The following is a 15,563-nucleotide window of genomic DNA, read 5'->3' as shown; positions in this document are numbered from 1 at the left end:
CCTCCATTTTGCAGTGAAAAATGACCCTTTTTTAGGCAAAGTGACTAGCTGTAGTTTCTGAACCCTAGCCCTGCCGGCACCTAGGGAAACCTAGCAAACCTATACATTTTTGAAAACTAGACACCCAGGGGAATCCAGGATGGGGTGACTTGACTGCCTCCCACCATGGTCTGTTACCCAGAATCCCTTGCAAACGTAAAAAAATGACAAAAAAAACACATTTTCCCCACATTTCTGGGATGGAAAGTTCTGGAATCTGCGTGGATCCACAAATTTCCACCCACCCCGCGTTCCCCAAAGTCCTACGCGAAAAATGGTACCTCACTTGTGCGGAACGGCCTGGTGCCCGCGACAGGAAACGGCGCAAAACGCAACGTGGTCACACCTCCATTTTGCAGTGAAAAATGCCCCTTTTTTGGCAAAGTGACTAGCTGTAGTTTTTGAACCCTAGCCCTGCCGGCACCTAGGTAACCTAGCAAACCTATACATTTTTTAAAACTAGACACCCAGGGGAATCCAGGATGGGGTGACTTGACTGCCTCCCACCATGGTCTGTTACCCAGAATCCCTTGCAAACGTAAAAAAATGACAAAAAAAACACATTTTCCCCACATTTCTGGGATGGAAAGTTCTGGAATCTGCGTGGATCCACAAATTTCCACCCACCCCGCGTTCCCCAAAGTCCTACGCGAAAAATGGTACCTCACTTGTGCGGAACGGCCTGGTGCCCGCGACAGGAAACGGCGCAAAACGCAACGTTGTCACACCTCCATTTTGCAGTGAAAAATGACCCTTTTTTGGCAAAGTGACTAGCTGTAGTTTTTGAACCCTAGCCCTGCCGGCACCTAGGGAAACCTAGCAAACCTATACATTTTTAAAAACTAGACACCCAGGGGAATCCAGGATGGGGTGACTTGACTGCCTCCCACCATGGTCTGTTACCCAGAATCCCTTGCAAACGTAAAAAAATGACAAAAAAAACACATTTTCCCCACATTTCTGGGATGGAAAGTTCTGGAATCTGCGTGGATCCACAAATTTCCACCCACCCCGCATTCCCCAAAGTCCTACGAGAAAAATGGTACCTCACTTGTGCGGGTCGGCCTAGTGCCCGCGACAGGAAACGGCGCAAAACGCAACGTGGTCACACCTCCATTTTGCAGTGAAAAATGACCCTTTTTTAGGCAAAGTGACTAGCTGTAGTTTCTGAACCCTAGCCCTGCCGGCACCTAGGGAAACCTAGCAAACCTATACATTTTTGAAAACTAGACACCCAGGGGAATCCAGGATGGGGTGACTTGACTGCCTCCCACCATGGTCTGTTACCCAGAATCCCTTGCAAACGTAAAAAAATGACAAAATAAACACATTTTCCCCACATTTCTGGGATGGAAAGTTCTGGAATCTGCGTGGATCCACAAATTTCCACCCACCCCGTGTTCCCCAAAGTCCTACGCGAAAAATGGTACCTCACTTGTGCGGAACGGCCTGGTGCCCGCGACAGGAAACGGCGCAAAACGCAACGTGGTCACACCTCCATTTTGCAGTGAAAAATGACCCTTTTTTGGCAAAGTGACTAGCTGTAGTTTTTGAACCCTAGCCCTGCCGGCACCTAGGTAACCTAGCAAACCTATACATTTTTGAAAACTAGACACGCAGGGGAATCCAGTATGGGGTGACTTGACTGCCTCCCACCATAATCTGTTACCCAGAATACCTTGCACATGTAAAAAAATGACAAACAAAACACATTTTCTCCACATTTCTGGGATGGAAAGTTCTGGAATCTGCGTGGATCCACAAATTTCCACCCACCCCGCATTCCCCAAAGTCCTACGAGAAAAATGGTACCTCACTTGTGCGGGTCGGCGTAGTGCCCGCGACAGGAAACGGCGCAAAATGCAACGTGGTCACACCTCCATTTTGCAGTGAAAAATGACCCTTTTTTGGCAAAGTGACTAGCTGTAGTTTTTGAACCCTAGCCCTGCCGGCACCTAGGGAAACCTAGCAAACCTATACATTTTTGAAAACTAGATACCCAGGGGAATCCAGTATGGGGTGACTTGACTGCCTCCCACCATGGTCTGTTACCCAGAATCCCTTGCAAACGTAAAAAAATGACAAAAAAAACACATTTTCCCCACATTTCTGGGATGGAAAGTTCAGGAATCTGCGTGGATCCACAAATTTCCACCCACCCCGCGTTCCCCAAAGTCCTACGAGAAAAATGGTACCTCACTTGTGTGGGTCGGCCTAGTGCCCGCGACAGGAAACGGCGCAAAACGCAACGTGGTCACACCTCCATTTTGCAGTGAAAAATGACCCTTTTTCTGGCAAAGTGACTAGCTGTAGTTTTTCAACCCTAGCCCTGCCGGCACCTAGGGAAACCTAGCAAACCTATACATTTTTGAAAACTAGACACCCAGGGGAATCCAGGATGGGGTGACTTGACTGCCTCCCACCATGGTCTGTTACCCAGAATCCCTTGCAAACGTAAAAAAATGACAAAAAAAACACATTTTCCCCACATTTCTGGGATGGAAAGTTCTGGAATCTGCGTGGATCCACAAATTTCCACCCACCCCGCGTTCCCCCAGGTCTCCCGGTAAAAATGGTGCCTCACTTGTGTGGGAGGCCCAAGTACCCGCGGCAGGCAAGGGCCCAAAACGCAGTGAGGCGACATCAAAATGGCCTGTCGCAAAACCACCTGGTTTTGCAAGGGGGGTCTCTTAGGTTTTTGGCCCGGTGCTTGGCGGCCATCTAGGGAAACCTACCAAACCCACGCATTTCTCAAAACTAGACACCCGGCGGCTTCCAGGGAGGTATGGCTTGCATGGATCCCCCAACGTTTCCTTACACAGAATCCCCTGCAAACCTCAATTGTTGCTGAAAAAATCACTTTTTTCACACATTTAGGGGTGGGAAAGTAGTGGCATCACCGGGCTCACACAAATTTACCAACACCCAGCGTTCCCCCAGGTCTCCCGGTAAAAATGGTGCCTCACTTGTGTGGGAGGCCCAAGTACCCACGGCAGGCAAGGGCCCAAAACGCAGTGAGGCGACATCAAAATGGCCTGTCGCAAAACCACCTGGTTTTGCAAGGGGGGTCACTTAGGTTTTTGGCCCAGTGCTCGGCGGCCATCAAGGGAAACCTACCAAACCCATGCATTTCTGAAAACTAGACACCCGGCGGCTTCCAGGGAGGTATGGCTTGCGTGGATCCCCCAACGTTTCCTTACCCAGAATCCCCTGCAAACCTCAATTTTTGCGTGAAAAAATCACTTTTTTCACACATTTTGGGGTGGGAAAGTAGTGGCATCACCGGGCTCACACAAATTTACCACCACCCAGCGTTCCCCCGGGTCTCCCGGTAAAAATGGTGCCTCACCTGTGTGGGAGGCCCAAGTACCCACGGCAGGCAAGGGCCCAAAACGCAGTGAGGCGACATCAAAATGGCCTGTCGCAAAACCACCTGGTTTTGCAAGGGGGGTCACTTAGGTTTTTGGCCCAGTGCTCGGCGGCCATCTAGGGAAACCTACCAAACCCACGCATTTCTGAAAACTAGACACCCGGCGGCTTCCAGGGAGGTATGGCTTGCGTGGATCCCCCAACGTTTCCTTACCCAGAATCCCCTGCAAACCTCAATTTTTGCTGAAAAAATCACTTTTTTCACACATTTTGGGGTGGGAAAGTAGTGGCATCACCGGGCTCACACAAATTTACCACCACCCAGCGTTCCCCCAGGTCTCCCGGTAAAAATGGTGCCTCACTTGTGTGGGAGGCCCAAGTACCCGCGGCAGGCAAGGGCCCAATACGCAGTGAGGCGACATCAAAATGGCCTGTCGCAAAACCACCTGGTTTTGCAAGGGGGGTCACTTAGGTTTTTGGCCCGGTGCTCGGCGGCCATTTAGGGAAACCTACCAAACCCATGCATTTCTGAAAACTAGACACCCGGCGGCTTCCAGGGAGGTATGGCTTGCGTGGATCCCCCAACGTTTCCTTACCCAGAATCCCCTGCAAACCTCAATTTTTGCTGAAAAAATCACTTTTTTCACACATTTTGGGGTGGGAAAGTAGTGGCATCACCGGGCTCACACAAATTTACCACCACCCAGCGTTCCCCCTGGTCTCCTGGTAAAAATGGTGCCTCACTTGTGTGGGAGGCCCAAGTACCCGCGGCAGGCAAGGGCCCAAAACGTACTGATGCGACATTTTTTCAGCAAAAATTGAGGTTTGCAGTGGATTCTGGGTAAGGAAACGTTGGGGGATCCACGCAAGCCATACCTCCCTGGAAGCCGCCGGGTGTCTAGTTTTCAGAAATGTGTGGGTTTGGTAGGTTTCCCTAGATGGCCGCCGAGCACCGGGCCAAAAACCTAAGTGACCCCCCTTGCAAAACCAGGTGGTTTTGCGACAGGCCATTTTGATGTCGCCTCACTGCGTTTTGGGCCCTTGCCTGCCGCGGGTACTTGGGCCTCCCACACAAGTGAAGCACCATTTTTACCGGGAGACCTGGGGGAACGCTGGGTGGTGGTAAATTTGTGTGAGCCCGGTGATGTCACTACTTTCCCACCCCAAAATGTGTGAAAAAAGTGATTTTTTCAGCTAAAATTGAGGTTTGCAGGGGATTCTGGGTAAGGAAACGTTGGGGGATCCATGCAAGCCATACCTCCCTGGAATCCCCCGAGTGTCTAGTTTTCAGAAATGTATGGGTTTGGTTGGTTTCCCTAGATGGCCGCCGAGCATGGGCAAAAAGACAGTTGACCCCCTTACAAAACCAGAACGTTTCGACATTGTTTCTACAACATGAGAATTTTGGCACAATATTGCATGGACAATGTGACCGATATTTTGAGGTTTGCAGGACATTGAGGATAAAAAACCTTTTTGGAATTCACAAGAGAGACATCACCATGAGCTCCCATGGGTTTACGACAATATCTACAGTCGGTGGGTTATTTTTACATGGAACATACACCTAGGCAGAGAAACTAAAAAGACAAAGAATCCTGCACAGCCACCTATTCCTCAAACGCACACACATACTGGTTGGATTTGGCACGAGGGCGAGTGATGGTTCAGTATATTAAATTTTATTAACAAGAGATTTCACAAAAATGAAATGCACTGTCAGTAATTCAATGGAGAAAAAACTGAACCAATGACTCACAGCTCGTGAGCTGTAAAGCCACGGCAAGGCACCAACCGCTTTACAGGCCATTCACACACCTTTCATACGTGATACACACAAGACCATTCGCACCACCAGGCACAAAAACAACACATTACAAAATTCACAAAAGGGACAAGGTACACCCTGCTTCAGAAAGGCAAATATTACTGCACAGCCATCTAATTCTCAAGCACACACACATACTGGTTGGATTTGGCACGAGAGTGAGTGATGGTTCAGAATATACAATTGTATTAGCAAGTGATTTCACAAAAATGAAATGCAGTGTTAATAATTGAAAGGGCGAGAAACTGAACCATTGACTCACAGCTCGTGAGCTGTAAAGCCACGACAAGGCACCAACCTCTTTACAGGCCATTCATACACCTTTCATACGCGTGAGACATACAAAACCATTCATACCGCCAGCCGTGGGCCCATCACATAACAAAACTCACACCAGCACACAGCGCCATTCAAGGGCCCATCACTTTCACACGCCCACATTCCTGACACAGCAACTACACAAGCAGATGGATTGCGTGGAGTGGCATTCAGCTAGCAGTGTGTGTAGTGACCAGCAGCAAGTCACTACTCACACAGCCAGCCGAGCGCCAGTCCACGCACACTGCTAGCCGAACACCAGTCCACGCACACCACCAGCCAAGCGCCAGTCCACGCACACTGCCAGCCAAGCACCAGTCCACACACACCGCCAGCCAAGCACCAGTCCACACACACCGCCAGCCAAGCACCAGTCCACGCACACCGCCAGCCAAGCACCAGTCCACGCACACCGCCAGCCAAGCACCAGTCCACGCACACCACCAGCCAAGCACCAGTCCACGCACACCGCCAGCCAAGCACCAGTCCACGCACACCACCAGCCAAGCACCAGTCCATGCACACCGCCAGCCAAGCACCATTCCACGTACACCGCCAAAGAAGTGCCAGTCCACACACACTGCCAACACATTTAGGATTTTTTTAGACAAAAATAAAAACACAAACAAATCACAAATAGATACAAATCTACAAACACAAAATCAGAAACTAAACACATTGCACTAACGCCAACCTTGAAACAGAATCAAATTTTTCAAAGAATACAAACCAATCAGTTAACTTTACCACTCATGATTGCTCCCAAAAAATTTTTTGTGTATGGTACGCTCTAAAACAAGCAGGGACACACAGCCCAGGTTTAGATGGACAGTCGGAGCAGTACATACGAGACTCCTTCCGCTTATCTCTTCGCCAACAGACTCTACATCTCCTAGTGGGAAAATCTTTTGCCGGTGTGGGAGGGATGAAATCAGGAAAGTGGCGATCTTTCAATCGAACCACATCCTCCACCACTCCAAATCTAGGAACACTTGCCTGTTCCACAACAACAAGGCTAGCTATCACAGAGTGCTGAAACTGAAGAAATGTCAACTTTGACGCAGGAGAACACTCCTTGAACACAATAAAAGCATTGAACATTGCTAATTCGAAGAAATGGATGGCCAACTTCTTATACCAAACATAAGCCTTCCGAATAGCAGAGTAAGGTTCCAACCTCTGATCTACTCTGTCAACACCACCCATGTGCTTATTGTAGTCTAGAATGCACACAGGTTTGCGCACTTCAGCAACCTGACCCCAAACAGCCACAGGTGAAGTACTCTCATCATGGATGGTAGTCAGCATGTACACATCCCTCCTGTCCACAAATTTTACAGCTAGTAGTTCATCACTACGCAAGGAACTGCACTGACCCCTCTGAAGTTTTTTGCAAACAAGCTCTTTCGGATAAGCTTTACGGTTAGAGCGGATTGTGCCACATGCAAAAGTGTCCACTTTATACAATTCCTTAAATAATTGCACAGCAGTATAGAAGTTATCAAGGTACAAATGGTGGCCTCTGTTAAACAGTCTCCTAGCAAGATCCCACACAATTTTCTCTGCAACTCCAAAAGTGGACGGACAACCTGGGGGGTCAATAGCAGAATCTCTACCAGTGTACACACGAAAATTAAAAACATATCCTGTCCTACTCTCAGACAACATATACAGCTTAATTCCATAGCGTGCCCTCTTGCTAGGGATGTACTGCCTAAAAACCAAACGGCCCTTGAACAAGACCAAAGACTCATCAATAGATATTTCTTTCCCTGGAGTATAGATCTCAGAAAATCGATCCACAAAGTGATCAAGAACGGGCCGAATCTTAAAAAGACGGTCACAGTCAGGGTGATCTCGTGGCAACGCCATAGAATTATCAACAAAATGCAGCATACGTAGCAAAAGTAAATACCGATTACGAGTCATAACTGCAGGAAATATGGCAGTTGCCAACAAGGGGCTAGTAGACCAATATGAAGCCAAGGTTGGCTTCCTTACCACACCCATCAATGAAGTCAAACCCAAAAACTTCTTAATCTCTTCCAGATATGTGGGAGTCCACCGGGTAGCTCTAGACTGGGGCCTAAGTTTGTCGCTGTTGTTCCTCAAAAACTGTTCAGCATACAAATTCGTCTGCTCAACAATCTCACCCAAAAATACATCATCCATAAACAACTGAAAAAACTGTATAGGCAAAACGTTTTCACAATTCACTGTACACCCTGCATCACCGCTAAAGGCAGGCAACACTGGCTGCACCATGTTTGGATCAACCCAAAGTCCAGCACTTCCAGTAGGAAGCCTAACAGCCTCAGACTGCAATCCAGATGCCTCTTGCACCATCGGCACAGCAGTTTCCTCCTCTAAGACAGGCACTTCATCCGCACTGAGAGTTGCTTCATCCACACCAAGAGTACCTTCATCTGCACTGAGAGTACCTTCATCATCCGATGATTCCATGTTGAGTGAAAACTCACTTCCAGAATCTTCCCCTCCCTCCTCTCCCTCAGACGCACTGTCAGTCTCATAATCATGCTCAGAGGAAGATTCAAGAAGCATACCGACCACCTGTTGAGCAGTCATTCTACGGCTAGCCATATTGCTTACTAATAAAGGTAACTTGTCAACAACAACAAACTCTTTGTAAAATAAGTAATAAGCAAAAAGCACCTTTATCAAAAACTCAAATATACTCCAAAACAATACCGCTCACTTGCCAGAGGCAGCTAAACTACTCACCACCACCAACTCTGTACAGACACAGTATGGATCAACAATATCCCACTAAAAAAGAAAGAGAAAAGCAATTACACATAAGACTATGCAAAACACATCGCAAAGAATTTCATGCTCAAACCACTAACTAAATATGCCGCCATTATGACATCACTTACAAAAAAATTCATTCAGACATTATATTATTACTCATTTGGTGTAAATACAACAACAAAAAATTTCTTACCAACACAATGCAACTACACAAAACTGCAGAACAGCCACCGTCGAAAAGCTTTAGACTAGAATAAAAAGAAGAAAAAAAACTTTATTGTAACATATGCATATAATGCTCTAGACCATCACGTACTGCGCAAAATGTATTGCTTGACCCTCCCACTTTCAAAAAGGAAAGATCGATGGCCCAATCCTTTACAAGCAACTCGGCGAGAATCTGGAACTGAGCCTCAGCTCCGGACCACCCCTCCCTCTTCCCAGTCCTTCAAAACTAACCTCAAAAGTTCTCCTCCTGCAAAGACACTTCCAAACTTAATTCACACCCTCTCTATTGTATGAAGGAAGTCTTTACATTATAGGAAATTCTGTTCTCCATGCCCGTAGAAGTGCCTACCCAGTGTGTTCCTGTGTTTTGCGTGTCTGCCATTTATTGCACTTTTATACCTCTACTTGTACTTTGTACTCTTTTGTAAGTTGACACCACTACAGTACACCTGCTTGTGCTAAGACATCAAGCCTTCTAAGGTCTAGTGGGGCCTTCTACGGTGTAGCATGGGAATGTGCTCCCTCAGTACAGTGGTGTGGTGGACTGGTCATGAATGCTGAACCCGGTTCCCCATTTCCAAATTCAACAGCTCCGGCCATAGTGCCACATCCCCACTGAACGCCATACTTGCCCACTGAGAGAAACTCGCACTGCCTTCAGCTATAACCTAATTGTGCTCGCTATAAACACTTGGATGTGGCTCAATTCAAATTATGCACTTGATAAGAGTAATACACTGCCTAAAAAAAAAAAAGAAACACTCCTAGGGAATGCAAAGCATGTGCAATGTAAGCAGAAACAACATGGGTACCTAAACGATCTCTCACTAACTATTCAGACATCAGCGGTGGTTTCACCGGAAAAAATATGGACATGACTAGAGGGCCCTGAAGGGAACCTTTTCACTGTCCATTGCTTACATCCTTACAAAACATAAGCAGTATGGTAGACCACATCCATAAAAACCGAACCATGGTGCACATTGTGTTTTCCAATGCACCCATCAACCAGGTATTGCAGTACCTCCAGAAATGGTACACTCTCCCACCCTGGAAACAACAATGCTGTTCAAAGTTAGACGAGAAAACAAAAGTAGCACTTCACTGGCAAACTCTGATGCTGGTGTACTTGGATGCAAATAAAAACAATCTGGCCACTTTGCAACCCCTCTGTCTTACTTTATTTTGCCCCCCCTGGGAACAACAATACTGTTCAAAGGAAGACGAGAAAACGAAAGTAGCACTTCACTGGCAAACTCTGATGCTGGTTTACTTGGATGCAAATAAAATCAATCTGGCCACTTTGCAACCCCTCTGTCTTACTTTATTTCGCACCCCCTGGGAACAACAATGCTGTTCAAAGTTAGATGAGAAAACAAAAGAAGCACTTCACTGGCAAACTCTGATGCTGGTGTACTTGGATGCAAATAAAATCAATCTGGCCACTTTGCAACCCCTCTGTCTTACTTTATTTCGCCCCCCCTGGGAACAACAATGCTGCTCAAAGGAAGGCCCTGAAGGGAACTGTTTCACTGTCCATTGCTTACATCCTTACAAAACATAAGCAGTATGGTAGACCACATCCAGAAAAACAGAACCATGGTGCACATTGTGTTTTCCAATGCACCCATCAACCAGGTATTGCAGTACCTCCAGAAATGGTACACTCTCCCACCCTGGAAACAACAATGCTGTTCAAAGGAAGACGAGAAAACGAAAGTAGCAATACACTGGCAAACTCTGATGCTGGTGTACTTGGATGCAAATGAAATCAATCTGGCCACTTTGCAACCCCTCTGTCTTACTTTATTTCGCCCCCCCTGGGAACAACAATGCTGCTCAAAGTTAGACGAGAAAACGAAAGTCGCACTGCACTGGCAAACTCTGATGCTGGTTTACTTGGAAGCAAATAAAATCAATCTGGCCACTTTGCAACCCCTCTGTCTCACTTTATTTCGCCCCCCCTGGGAACAACAATGCTCTTCAACGTTACACGAGTAAACGATAGTAGCACTTCACTGGCAAACTCTGTGATGCTGGTGTATTTGTATACTAAAAAAAAACAGGGCACTTTGCAACCCCTCTGACTTATTTTGTTTCACCCCCCACCCCCCTACCAGCACCCACCGATCACAAGATGTAAAAGAAATCAATCTGGCCACTTTGCAATCCCTCTGTCTAACTTTATTTTGCCCCCGGGGAACAACAATGCTGTTCAAAGGAAGACCAGAAAACGAAAGTAGCACTTCACTGGAAAACTATGTGATGCTGGTGTACTTGGATGCACATAAAATCAATCTGGCCACTTTGTAACCCCTCTGTCTTACTTTCTTTCGCCCCCCCTTGGTACAACAATACTGTTCAAAGTTACACGAGAAAACGAAAGTCGCACTGCACTGGCAAACTCTGATGCTGGTGTATTTGGATGCAAATAAAATCCATCTGGCCACTTTGCAACCCCTATGGCTGACTTTATTTCGCCCCCCCACCCCCATCCCACGCTAGCAGCACCCATGACGCAGAAAACGAGAGAAAAACAAAAACGAGCGTTTTTTTTTCGCATCAATTTCATCAACTAGCGCCTGCACTTGGACGATCTAAGCGTATGGAGAAAGCGGAGCCAACAAAAATACATTTCTACCCCCCCAGCATTGTGCCCCCACCCTACCTAACCCACCGAAGCAACAATACCCCCTCCCCAGCCCCAAAACTGACCTTTACTCTCCGACGCGCAGGAAGCAAATGGCTTCCTGCGCCTCGGAGAGCAAAGGGGAAGCCTCCGGTGACGTCAGCGCGGCTCGCACGCTGACGTCATTGATGACGCGGGCGGGAGGGGTGGGGGGAGGCAGGGGAAGGTCTTCCCCTGCCTCCCCAGTAAAAAAAAAAAAAAATCGCCGAATCACGGGGGGAGCGCCAGTGCTTCCCCCAAGGGTGGGTCCCATGACGAGCTGGACTCGTCATGGGCACAGCGCGACTGTGCTCCATGACGAGTCCAGCTCGTCATGGGCACAGAAGGGGTTAATGCTTAGTATTTAATAGTGTGTATGCAATAAATTTACTTTTCTTTTTCCTAAAGATAAAGCACTGACTGGGCAATCATTTTTTGAGTGTTGGCATTGCGTGTCAGTAAATGGTGAATACTAGCCCACACCACCTCTTCTGAGTCGGCCTTAGACTGCTCTCCTTCACTACCCTGAGTGAGTTCAGTGCTACAATGAGGTGCTTGGCTCCCCGTAAGGGAAAATTGTGGACCTGTTACTTGCGCTCACCTCACATCCTGCACAACAAATTATCCAATTTTCTACACTGTAAATGAACCTTGCCTTTTAAAACATATCTATTTGTAAATCTTTAAATCTAGGAGGCATAAATAGTGTTGATGTGAGGATATAAACATTTACAGAGCATTTGTGCATTGACTCTTGAAACCTGCCACTTTCTATGGCTCCTCGATTTGTTCCTAATTTTATTCCCAAGCTTATGATGTCATGCAGCACCATGGTGACACTCCACAAAACTTCACTTTCCCTACCTCCGATCTCCCATCTCAATCCGTTAAGGATGCTGCAGAACAACATACAGTATTTATTCCAGAGCTTTTGAGTCAACCAGTGGCGTAGGAAGGGGGGGACACAGCACTGTCTGCTATATAAGAAACCTCACTGTAAGTCTCAAAATTCTCAATAGCAATAATACTGCTAAAGTGCTCATTCTGGTTTAAAAGAAACACCTGATGATGTCATTTTTGAATGGCTTTGTTACCTAAATCAGTTGTTGATTGCTGATTCGATGTCTTTCATCCCTGGTCTTACTGTGTTCTAATTGCATCCATCTTGGAATGGATTTTCTTTAATTATTTCTGTAATGTATGTTTAAATTTATGACAAACTCAATTACCAAGAAATGTTAGTACGTTATCCTTACCATTACTGTTGTGTAGTTCCTATCTATCCGTAGGACCTGCACGTTTGTTGGACAACATAAACTTTGGGGAAGGTGCCTAGACTGATTCCGGGCACCTCCGTAGGATATGTTGGCCTAGAGACCAGTTAGCTCACAGTGCCACCATAAGCCCCCCTAACCTTTCCAGGGAGCAAATAGTTTCTGGAAACCACTTATCATGACAACCCTGACCCCTCAGGGATTGTGGAAACTGATCAGACGTGGAACATTTTGCTCAGTCACTTGTGCTTACTTGTGCTCAGAGAAGTATACAGAATGCACAGTGGGATGTTTTCAATATATTTATCAAACCAATGTTATTCTTGTATGGAATGCATGTGCTGCAAAAATCAGTAGACAGGAACAGTCAAATGTGATTACAAGCACCAATAGTGTAAATAGTAGATATAGTTCTACCATGGTGCTAAAACAGTGTATATATGCAGGCATATAAACAAGGCAGTAATCAGGCGTACTTCTATTTTGCGAAACCCTACTCTAAGTGTACCTAGAGGGTGTGTGTGTGTGTGTGTGTGTGTGTGTGTGTGTAAAGTCAAGAATCCCCCAAAGGAATGATCCAAACCCATTACCTAGCAGGAGAGCATATAAGACCCCATCTTGGTCACAAACTGGAGAGTCCCTCATGGAGATGTTAGACTGCTGCTCTCGCTCAGCATTCAGTTACCCTCTGTGTCAGCTGAAGGGCCCCCTCTGCTAATCTATTGGGATGCTCATTATTTAAAATAGAAAGCAGCCTTACAGTGTATGTTCTAGATTAGCAATGTTATGAAAATGTAGATAGCTCTGTCGCCCGTGGAGGAAGACAGAACAGCATTTGTACATAGTGCGCAAAGGGGCCTTCTACATGATATAATGTTGTAATGTAATGTTGTGCAAAGCTAGATGTGTAACAAAGTGGTTTTAGAAAAACTAATCCAACATTGTTGTGCATACAAATATGTGCAAAAGTTCACGACAGAAACATTATTGTGAAAAATAGGACAATGTAAGAAATTAGCAGCATTGTTACTTGGGCCTAACCCGGGAATATAACATTACTAAATCATTAGAGGAATGCTCTTATGGCATTTACAATTCCAATTGATTTTGTCATTTTTTTTATTGATTGCTTGTTCACATAAAACTTTGTGGTTTAGCCTTACCAAACTGTGCTATGCTATACCCTCTTCATGAACATGCTATAATTTGTTAAATGCATGGAAAAGTGAGAAATTATAAAAATTATATTTTCATAAGTACCTTATTTTCCCGTTTTTAAGAAACATGCAACAAATTAGAAATTATGCATACCGTTTATTACTTTAGGAAACTCTGAAAAATATGATGTTTCTTTAGTAAAATAACAGAGAGGAAAGTTGCTCACTAAGCAGATGCATAGAGAGAAGAAAATTAAAATTAACTCAATTATTTTCTCTCTTAAAACAAGCTTTGGTGAGCAACTGGAAAGATGCTGATTATATTGTGCAGCCCGCTAAGCTTGATATGGATATTTGCCAGCTGGCAATGCCACATTCTGAAGGTGTTAGATCTGGGGGTCTCTAGTTGGCAGAGGTTGGTACCTTTGACCAAATAGGGACCCTTGCTTCTAGTCAGGGTAAGGGGAAACACACTATTGATAACCCCTGCTCACCCCCTTGGTAGCTTGGCACGAGCAGACAGGCTTATCCCCAAGGCAATGTGTATAGTATTTGTACCAACACTCACAGTAACACAGTGAAACACCACAAATGGACGCCACACAAGTTATTTTTAAAAATATAAATCTCTTTATCTGATTAAGCAAGATCAAAACGGCATAAAACCAACATACACAATTAATCCTTTTTCTCAAGAAGTGTTCTTTAGAATGACCTTGCAAAAATAAAAGAACTGGTAAAAGTAAAGGAATTTGGCGAGTCAGTATGGCTGTAGACTCTGTTTCCAACTTGTGGAAAGTAACTTGAAAAAGGTGCTCCTACCAACAATGCCCCCGCTGTACTGGTAGCTCAAAAATGCTGCACTTGTAGACAAGAACACTGTCCTTCATGGACAACAATACATCCCACTACACCCGTAGCAAAAGAATGCTGCACTTGGTAGGTTTTCACAACAAGATGCCCCCGCTGTACGTGTAGCTAAATTGCTGCTTTAATCAGTTTGTGGTGAAGCGTCCAGCTCCTGAGAGCGGGCCCCGGTACTGTAGCACGTCAGGTGTGCTGGGACGGGCCGTCGGGAAGGACAGGGTGTGGAGGCTCCACCGACCAGAGCACTGCCTCTCTCCAACCCTGCCTAGGTAATTGCACACAGCTGCGCTGGACCTGAGTCCGAGCGGTTACCTGGGGGTTGCCTCGTCGTCTCTGCCCCTCCCACTGGACGTCTTCAGGCTGGCCTCATCACCAACAGCTGTTCTCCCGTGGCAGAGTCGGGTTGTTCACCTGGTCTCAGCGCGGCAATGACACCCAGCTGGGCGGTTCCTCCTACAGCAACGCTGCCTCAGGAATGCTTCTTGTTTGCCAGGCAACCCTCCGGCTCTGCCCTCGCTGCAACGCGGCTCCTCTCCTCAGCGGACCCGCCTCGGGCAGACAGCTTGAGTAGCGGCAGTGAATTAAATAGTAAACACCAGGTAATTCTGGAGATCGGGGGCCGGTGGTGATGAGATACCGGCCCTTAGTCGTTCTCTCCAATCACGGGCTGGCAGCGGTGATGCACGCAGTGCTCTCGGTGCTTCTTGAGAGCAGATAAGTGTGCAGGCCAGACAGGCTTCACGGCGGCACCAGCGACGTCCTGGGGGTACACAGTTATCCCCAGAGACAACAGAGATAGCGGAGCATGGTGCAGGGCGAGTTTCAGGAGTTTTGGCAACACTTTTGTATCCCTGAGTTTCCAACAGGATGCCAGCTCTTCTCAGGCCCTTGGAGACAGTTATACTTCAGAGGGGACAAGGCACACAGCTCCTCTTCAAGTAGGGGGACACAGCACACAGCAGAAAGTCCCTTAGTCCTCTTCCTCAGCAACAACAGCAACTGCAGGTCAGCCCCCAGACACACAGCAATGGCAGCACTTTTCC

The sequence above is a fragment of the Triturus cristatus genome, chromosome 2_1, assembly GCF_964204655.1.
Source record: "Triturus cristatus chromosome 2_1, aTriCri1.1, whole genome shotgun sequence".
NCBI lineage: Eukaryota > Metazoa > Chordata > Amphibia > Caudata > Salamandridae > Triturus > Triturus cristatus.
This window is presented reverse-complemented; position numbering follows the sequence as displayed.